This window comes from Ostrinia nubilalis, chromosome 25 (assembly GCF_963855985.1).
Source record: "Ostrinia nubilalis chromosome 25, ilOstNubi1.1, whole genome shotgun sequence".
Taxonomy (NCBI): Eukaryota; Metazoa; Arthropoda; class Insecta; order Lepidoptera; family Crambidae; genus Ostrinia; species Ostrinia nubilalis.
In genome coordinates, this window is record NC_087112.1 from 5,252,195 (window position 1) to 5,261,741 (window position 9,547).

Below are 9,547 nucleotides of genomic sequence, written 5' to 3' on the forward strand. Positions count from 1 at the left end.
TCTCTTATCGCTGGAGTGATGAATTTAGATTTAGTTATTTATTATCCTATAGCCTTGATCTTGATCCTTGGTATATGGGCTATCCAAAAAATAAGAGTTTTTCAAATCGGACCAGTGCTCCTGAGATTATCGCGTTCAACCGAACAGACTCTTCAGCCTTATATTAGAATAAGTATCACTTGTAATTAAAATTTCTTAGCGATTAGAGTCGCTTCTCAAACTTAATAAACAACTTGAAAATATGAAACTGCCTAAGGCGGGAAAAATTCGACGGGTTCATCCAGTGTCTAAGTAAGTAGCTCAGCTGGAACAGCAGTCGCCTGGCAAGCATAAGGTCGTGGATTCGATTCCCGCCTTAGGCAGTTCGATTTTTTCAAATTGTTTATTTTAAAATTTAAGTGGCCCTAACTATTAGCATATTATGCAAAAACTCTTTAGTCACCTTTCGCGAATTACTCGAAGGTTGCAAGCGCCAAATGTTTTAATCGTAGCGGAGTAGATAATACTGCTTCTCTTATCTCGAGGAGTGATGAATAGGGCCGCGTGCACTTTGTTTTAGTGCTGTCGAGACTCTAGCTACTTTTGTACAAGCTTGTAGAAACGCTTTGATTGGGTTGTCTAAACTTATTTTTTTATAAATAAATATCCCTGGATTCTTTGGACATTTTACACTGCGCTTCTAGTCCCAAACTAAGCAAAGCTTGTACTATAGGTACTAGACAACGAATATAAATATAACTAGCGGCGACCCGTGAATTCGTACGTGTGGATCCCGTTTTACCCCCATAGGAGATGTTTCGCAAAATCCCGTCTTAGTGAGCACCTACGTTCTAAAAGGAACCCCCATGCAAAATTTGAGACTAGCAATTGTAGTTTCTGAGATTTCGTGATGAGTGAGTGAGTGAGTCAGTGACCTTTCGCTTTTAATATAGATAAATAATTACTTATCCTTGGACATTTTACACTGCGCCTCTAGTCCCAAACTAAGGAAAGCTTGTACTATAGTACTAGACAACGGATATAAACATATCTAAATACTATATTATGCAAGTCTTTAGACCAAAAACAAATAAAATAAGCGTCGCCTTTGTCGTCGGGCTAGCGACAGTTAATTAATTTATTAGAAGAACATTTATAGAAAGCTTAATGAATTTTGCTAAAGCTGATTGAAATATAATTGGCTAGCCTAGAACCAAATATAGGTAAGTCTGTCTAGACTACACAAAGGTAAAAGTAAAAAAAAACAAAAGTCGTCTTTTCCAGCCAAATGACGTTCACTGCTGAACGAAGGCCTCCACCAAGGATTTTCATGACAACTAGTCTTGCACTGCCCTCATCAAGGTGTCCCCCACTTACTACTCGTCCTGCTGACTCATCTGAAGGAGACTCTACAGTCTTAAGATGTTGACGATTATGTGTACTTGGGATTTAAACAGTAAAGTAGGCCTAGGATGCGCGCCGCGATAAGCGCTTATCACGCCATTATATCGATTTTCCCCATACATTTTGACGTCGATAAAGTATATCACGACGCGCATCCTAGCCCGGCAGGTCCAGTTAAGTTCAACTTCGAGAAAGAGGCCAATCGTCGAGTCCAATCCAAAGTGCCTAACATAAATTTAAAAAAAATCGATACGCTAGCTAGTTATTTAAGAGAAAAGCCTGCAAAATACCTTATAGTAGGCCTATAGATCATAGATCAAGGATACCCCAAATGCCAGTATTTCGCTGCAACTTTAACAAATCAAAAGCGGTGTACAGGCGACATCACTTCAAACACTGCATCTTATGCAGTTGCAATAGGGGTGAGTTTACATCAAAAATGTAAAGCCTGAAGTGCTGTACGTTGCTATCACAGCCTAAATCAAATGAACAGCCTTCAAAGGGCCTGTTCTTATTGTTACATTCCGATAAAGTACATTTGTTTGTTCGGATTCCATTACAAGTACCACAGAATAATGTACCTAATACCTAAAAGTAAACAGTTTGTTCAGCTTGATTGCCATTCTATCCGGGATAGCATAAGTCATAAGTATCATAGAGTCAATAATAAACTAAGTTCTTATAGTTTTAGGGTTCCATTTGCCAGACTGTCGATCGGTCAGGCTGTATAGTCATAAACCGTACCTACCTAATCAATAGACTAAAAACTCAAAATGTGTCTGCTCTAATTATGTCCTTCCAAGCAAAGGAAGAACAATAACCTTAACTTATTCTTCACTTCACAAAAATTAAGTAAACTTTACACACCTAACTAACTTGGGACTTAACCTGACGTGACCACTAAGCTGAGCTTGGGATTCATCCATATTTTGCTTCGGAGAGGTATTTCTGGTAATTCCCTTCTTCTTCTTCTTCTTGTCGTGTCGACAACAAACTTACACAGTGTCAGCCCAAAACTACGCTACAATTAGAGTGGCGTTGTCAGCAGCATTCATTAAATCCTCCTGCGTGCGTCGCCCTCTTACAGTGGAAATTAAATGACATCACGTTAATGTTATTTGAATTTTCAAAATGCAAATAATTTATAGCATTAGCTTCCTTATTTACTATTGGCATCACCTTTAAGTAATTTCTAATTAAATAAATTCAATATACTTCTGCAACCAACTGTACAGTAATATTGTTAAGAAGAGCCATCTATTGGAGCGCGTGAGAAGCTCCAACCAAAGATCAATGGCAATACTATCACCGAGCACACCGCATCGATTACGTCACGCGATGTCAAGAAACTACAACAGATGGCGCTGAAGCACACCTATAAAAACGATTGCACAGACGCTTAACGTCTCTCATTCTCATTTGAACTTTCAACTGAAATATTGTAAACGCTTTATTGTAAAGTAATAAATCCCAGTATATCTTCAAAGTCGCCTGATTTACCCGTGTTGATCCATACACACAAGAAGATTAGGAGTCACAGACAATAGCTAGAAATTAGAAGCCTAGGAACACACTCTGAACACGCAAACATTGGACCTTCAGAGCCGCATCATCCATCATCACATCGAGGGATCAGCAAAGGGTCTGGCCAAATCGTTCCTTTTTCCCCCATCTTATCCCATTTCAATTTTACTAAAGCTGTGCTTGTTCCTCTAGGTACCGTGTTGTGCTTCCTCACGAGTCACGTACGCAGTTTACAGGAATTTGGTGAGTACCCACTTTTATAAATCGTCAAAATGAGTGTTGAAAACGTAACCGTTCGTTGTATATCTCCTAATTTGTGCGTAGATTCTGATGATACTGTAATTAGAGAATTAAATAAAAAACGCGGTTCAATCAAGGGTAGACTGACGTTATTCGTAAAATTTGTAAATTCTTTTCATAGCCACTCTCGTCCTAACGATAAACAATTAACCGAATTAAAATTGCGTAGTGAATTAGCCAAATCATTATTTAGTGAATTTAATAGCATTCAAACCTCCATCGAAATGCTCATGGTGTTAGATAGTGAAACTGCAATTCAGTTAGAACATCGTGAATCATTTGAAAATATTTATTACGAAACCATGGCAGAAGCAGAAGGTTTAATAAAACGTTTTAGCCTTTCTGATACAACTAGTGCTAGTTCTAGGTGTGAAGCTTCGATAAATATTAAGCTTCCTACTATTTCACTACCCTCCTTTGACGGGTCGTTTGAAAATTGGTTAGAGTTCAGGGATACCTACCTTTCTATGATTCACAACTCCACCCAGCTTGATGACATTCGTAAATTCCATTATTTGCGTACATCGCTAACTAGTCAGGCAGCTCAAGTTATTAAATCAATAGAATGCACATCAGAAAACTACACAATAGCTTGGGATTTGCTCAATGAGAGGTATAATAACGTCAAGTTGCTGGTACATAATCATGTGAAGTCTTTATTTACCATTCAAAATCTAAATAAAGAGACTTCATTTCATTTAAGGAAATTAATTGATATAGTTTCAAAGAATTTACGTGCCTTAAAGACACTCGGGGAACCTATAGAATATTGGGATACACTTATTATTTATATCATTACCTCCAAATTAGACGCAGTAGTTGAGAAAGAGTGGGAGGAACATAAAAATAATTTATTTACGCAGCATCATAAACGCATTAAGTTAGACGATCTCATTACATTCTTGAAAAATAAGGCAGACACTTTAGAAATGATTAAAGCGCATAATTCTTCATCATTTTCTAATAGTAAAGTCCCTTTTGATAACAATAAAAAACCTCAACAACAATCGCAACAAAAATCACATATTTTCGCTTCAACAAAAAATAATGTGAATTCCAAAAGTACCCGCACATGCTCATTATGCAGCGGAAATCATTCGCTTTATTCTTGTACTAAGTTTTTGGATTTAAACGTTAAAGAGAGATTAGAATTCGTTAATAATAAAAGGTTATGTGTTAATTGTTTACGAGCTGGACATTTCGCTTCAAATTGTTATTTTGGTCCGTGTAAACAGTGCAGTAGAAAACACAACAGTTTATTGCACAGTAACAATAATGATAAAGTAGAAAACGCATTAGTATCAGTCGTGGAGTGCCAACCGGATTCGAACCCCGTACTGCACTCGTCGGCAGTGTTGCATACAGCCGAACCGACACGAAACGAGAATTCGAACAATAGTTTGTATACGCAGGCGTCAGAAACTGTTTTATTATCCACAGCTTTAGTGGAGATAGCAGGTAATGACAATGTATATCATAAGGCTCGCGCTTTGTTAGATAGCGGCAGTCAACACTGTTTAATTACAGAAAATTTACGTAAAAAATTAAAAGTCGATTCGATACAGTCCACATATAATATCACAGGAATAGGGCATTCACACACTCAGTCAACAGAGTTGTGCGAAATTAAGGTCAGGTCATTAAACGGTGATTATAATACTCGCTGTAAATGTATAGTTTTGAAACATATAACTTCAAATTTACCAACAGTTCCATTACATTATAACTCTTTAGACATTCCGAATAATATTCAGTTAGCCGATTCGTTATTTTATTTACCGTCAAAAATTGACTTATTGATTGGGGCTGACGTGTTTTGGGAATTGTTGATAGAAGGTAAAATGCGTTTACAGGCAGGTCCTTACCTACAAAACACTACGCTAGGTTGGATTATTTCAGGCATTGTTTATAATTCAAAATCAATAAATAATAAAAGCCGTGTGGTGACGGCAGAGGAGAATACATTTGTCACCAACCCCTACTCTTCCCGCGGGTGTCGTAAGAGGCGACTTAGGGACTACACATCAAACAGAGAACGGGCAGCAGCGCTCTCTGAAAAACATCAATCTTTTAAACTGCGATCTCCTACTCACTTGAAGCATTAACTTATTTACATAATATTCGCGTACCGCGTCATGTTGTAGGAACGTGTGACCATTCTAGGATCGAATTACACAATATTTACGGATGCGAGCGAGGCTGCATACGGTGCGTGCGCTTATGTTCGGACGTGCAATAGTAATGATGACGTCATCACGGTGAGATTATTATGTTCGAAGAGCCGCGTCGCGCCAGTGAAACCGGTTAGCATTCCACGGCTCGAGTTATGCGGTGCACTATTGGGAGCTAGATTGTATGATAAAATAATTAAATCACTTCGATTGAACTTTGACAAAGTTGTTTTTTGGACAGATTCTACTATAGTTCTCAGATGGTTGCAAATGTCACCACATCAGTTAAAGACTTTTGTGCAGAATCGCGTTGTTGAGATAAATGAGTTGACAAGCAACACAATTTGGCTGCATGTAAACTCGTCAAATAATCCAGCTGACCTGGTTTCCCGTGGAGTACTTTTAAATGAATTGAGTTCATCAACTTTATGGTGGAACGGACCCACCTTTTTATTTGAAGATAGCATAAAATGGTCACAAAATCAAAATAATATTTTACAGAACTTAAATGATTTACCTGAGTTAAAACTTCCCACTACAAACTTGTTGTGTAGTAGCGATTCTAATTTACCTATCATTGATTTCAGCCGATTTTCTAAACTAAATCGATTACAAAGAACTTGTGCTTATGTAATGCGTTTTATACATAACATACGAACAAAATCTATTGATGAGCGGTTACACGGGCCGTTATCAGTAGAAGAACTTGATAAATCCTTATTGTTTATAGTTAGACAGGCACAAATAGAATCGTTTCCTGAAGAATACAATGCGCTTTATAATAATCTTTCTATAAATAAATCAAAACGTAATATTTCCAGTTTAAATATATTTTTAGATGCTGACAAAATCATAAAGAGTCGGGGGCAGATTAGTTAATTCTGAATTTTCATATGACAAAAAGCACCCCATTTTATTGTGAAGTAAACATATCTTTACCTATTTATTATTTCAAAGTCAACATTTAAAATTATTGCACGCTGGGCCTCAATTAATTTTATCTCATATCAGAGACAATTGGTGGCCACTAGGCGGTAGAAACTTAGCAAAAAAAGTCGTTAACCAGTGTGTCATATGTTGTCGTTTGAAAGGTAAAATAGTACAACCAATCATGGGTAACTTACCAACTGAACGAGTAACTGCAAATTTTCCTTTCATAAACTGTGGAGTAGACTATGCTGGACCTTTATTTATTTTAAATAAGAAAGGTAGGGGTTCCAGACTAGAAAAATGTTATTTATGTCTGTTTATATGTTTTTCAACTCGAGCGATACACTTGGAACTAGTAACTAGTTTGTCTTCACAGAGTTATATTTTAGCACTGAAACGATTTATTTCCCGGAGAGGAAAACCTTATCAAATATTTTCCGATAATGGACGTAACTTTGTAGGAACAGCTCGTGAATTTTCAGATTTTTTAAAGAGTAATTCTCAGTCTATCATTGATTACGCTTCAGATAATCACATTAAATTTAAATTCATTCCCCCTTACGCGCCTCATTTTGCCGGTTTATGGGAAGCTGGGATCAAGTCCTGTAAGCACCATATAACACGTGTGGTAGGAAATGTAAACATGACTTATGAGGAATTCAGCACAGTTTTGGTACAAATTGAAGCTGTCCTGAATTCCCGCCCTATGTATCCTTTATCCTCAGACCCCAACGACTACTCTCCGCTCACTCCTGCCCACTTCACTATTGGTCGGCCGCTGACTGCACCTGCAGAGAGTGATATTACCGCTGCAACCACGAACACACTCAATCGTTACCAGCGAGTTGAACAGCTGAGGCAGACATTTTGGAGGAGATGGTCTACAGAGTACATATCAGAGCTTCAGAAACGTACTAAATGGCAACAGAAAACTGAAGACTTGCAAACTGGAACATTGGTTGTCATAAAGGACGATAACCTTCCGCCGCTGAAATGGCGGTTAGGACGCATAATAACTCTGATTTCAGGCAGTGACGGCGTACCAAGGGTTGCTGTCATTCGGACGGCCACAGGCATCATACACAGGGCATTCTCAAAGATATGCCCACTTCCGGTCGCTGAGGTGCCAGGTTCGAGGCTCGGCGCGTGACACGACGTGAGCTGAGATGTTGAGAGGGAGTCTCTCAAGGCCCGCCGGAATGTTAAGAAGAGCCATCTATTGGAGCGCGTGAGAAGCTCCAACCAAAGATCAATGGCAATACTATCACCGAGCACACCGCATCGATTACGTCACGCGATGTCAAGAAACTACAACAGATGGCGCTGAAGCACACCTATAAAAACGATTGCACAGACGCTTAACGTCTCTCATTCTCATTTGAACTTTCAACTGAAATATTGTAAACGCTTTATTGTAAAGTAATAAATCCCAGTATATCTTCAAAGTCGCCTGATTTACCCGTGTTGATCCATACACACAAGAAGATTAGGAGTCACAGACAATAGCTAGAAATTAGAAGCCTAGGAACACACTCTGAACACGCAAACAAATATTTATTCCCCCCAGGTCAAAGATCGAGGCTAGGCGGACAAATTACAGCCTAACTCAGGTGTAAAATAGCCTAGGACAAAATACTGCTAGTGTAAAATCAAGCGAATTTATGTTACACTCGCAGATAAGAAATTACTCATTAACACATAAAGCTGTTTAATAAGATTAATCAACTGGGTTTGGTTAAAACCGATTGTATAATACAAGTTAGATTACTATTTGAGATATATTAACAATATCTTTTATAATAATTATTAACTATGCCCGCGATTTCGTACGCGTGAAATAGTTTGAATATTTTTCCTGTTTTTACAGCATTTTTCACTTATGCTACGCTTCTATTGGTCTTAGCGTAACGTAATAATAGCTTTCCTCGACAAATGGACTATGCAACACAAAAAGAATTTTCCAATTCAAGTCAATAATTTCCTGCGAATAGTGCGTTTAACCAAACAAACTCTTCAGTTTTTAATATTATTATAAAAGTATAGAGATGCTAAGATATTGAAATTTTACAGAAGATACAAAAATAACAATGCAGTAGGTATACTATGCCTTTATCATCATTGCAAACATAACTTCCAGTGAAATATTGCATCAACTCGACTCAAAGACTCAAAGCTACTCGTATAGCAATCTCCTCACTATCACCATAGTATAATTATATGATCAAACGAACTTACCAAGTGAAGTTCGATCTGAATTATCCTGTTTTCGCCGAAGAGATTTATTTTACCGTGTAGTACCCCTGTACGACAAGCCAATCCGCACACAATATTCAGCGTAGTAGTAGTAAAAAACAAAAGAGCGGGCAACCCCACCCCTACCACGCTGTGGGCTCGGTGTCCGAGCGGTCTCATTATATTTAGAGAAGAGATGACATTGACGTTTACCTCCAGGGAAGAAGATATAGAAATCTTCGGGTTGGGAGGGACCTTAAATCTCTTCGGCGAAAATAATTCAGATCGAACTTCACTTGGTAAGTTCGTTTGATCATATAATTATCCTGTTTTCGCCTCCGAGATTTATTTTACCGTGTAGATGTTTAGAGCATGGATCAATGTCCATGTTAAATGGTTAAGAGAGTAAATGTCAATGTACTAAATACATAATAAAGCAATATTTTTGTATTATAATCGTATTGCATCACTTATTCATAACAATAACAAGTATCACGGTCTCAACAAGATTTTGTTCATTATAGAGTATTATTATATACATTTATTTGTACTTCTATTAACTGTTAAGTACGACTACTGATTGTAAAAAGTTGCCAAGACAGTTGACAGAGCATCCTGTCTATCCAGCACACTGGCTAATTGTGTCAACGTTGACAGCGGCGCAAACCGCAGGCAATACTGCCGCGTGTCGCGTGCTGTGTGGGCCGAACACCCTCGTGTCGACACTCCTTTCCTATATTTATCCAGTTTCATCTCAGAACTGAGCTTGACGACGGTAGTGGTTAACACCGAATCGATCACAGTGACTGCAAGGCTAACACTCTGATTGTTGTAAAACATAAGCTCACTTGCATTTTAATTAAATAAATGAATAATGTGGTTAATTAAAACTTATTATTTTTTTGGATACAGTTTGACCAGTATTCTATAACAGTATTAATTTGGATTCCAAGTAACACTGTTGCGAGGAAAAAGTTTGGTTTCTATTTAATAGCACCTTTTAATAG

General features: G+C 37.9%; 1 long non-coding RNA gene across 1 annotated transcript; it reads left to right on the top strand.

Annotated features, from left to right (window-relative positions):
* Positions 1–2,624: 2,624 nt before the first annotated feature.
* Positions 2,625–7,753, top strand: LOC135084304 (uncharacterized). The gene is made up of 3 exons (XR_010259814.1): positions 2,625–3,025; positions 3,100–3,150; positions 7,034–7,753. It is a non-coding gene; the product is annotated as an uncharacterized LOC135084304 (long non-coding RNA).
* The last annotated feature ends 1,794 nt before the right edge of the window (positions 7,754–9,547 follow it).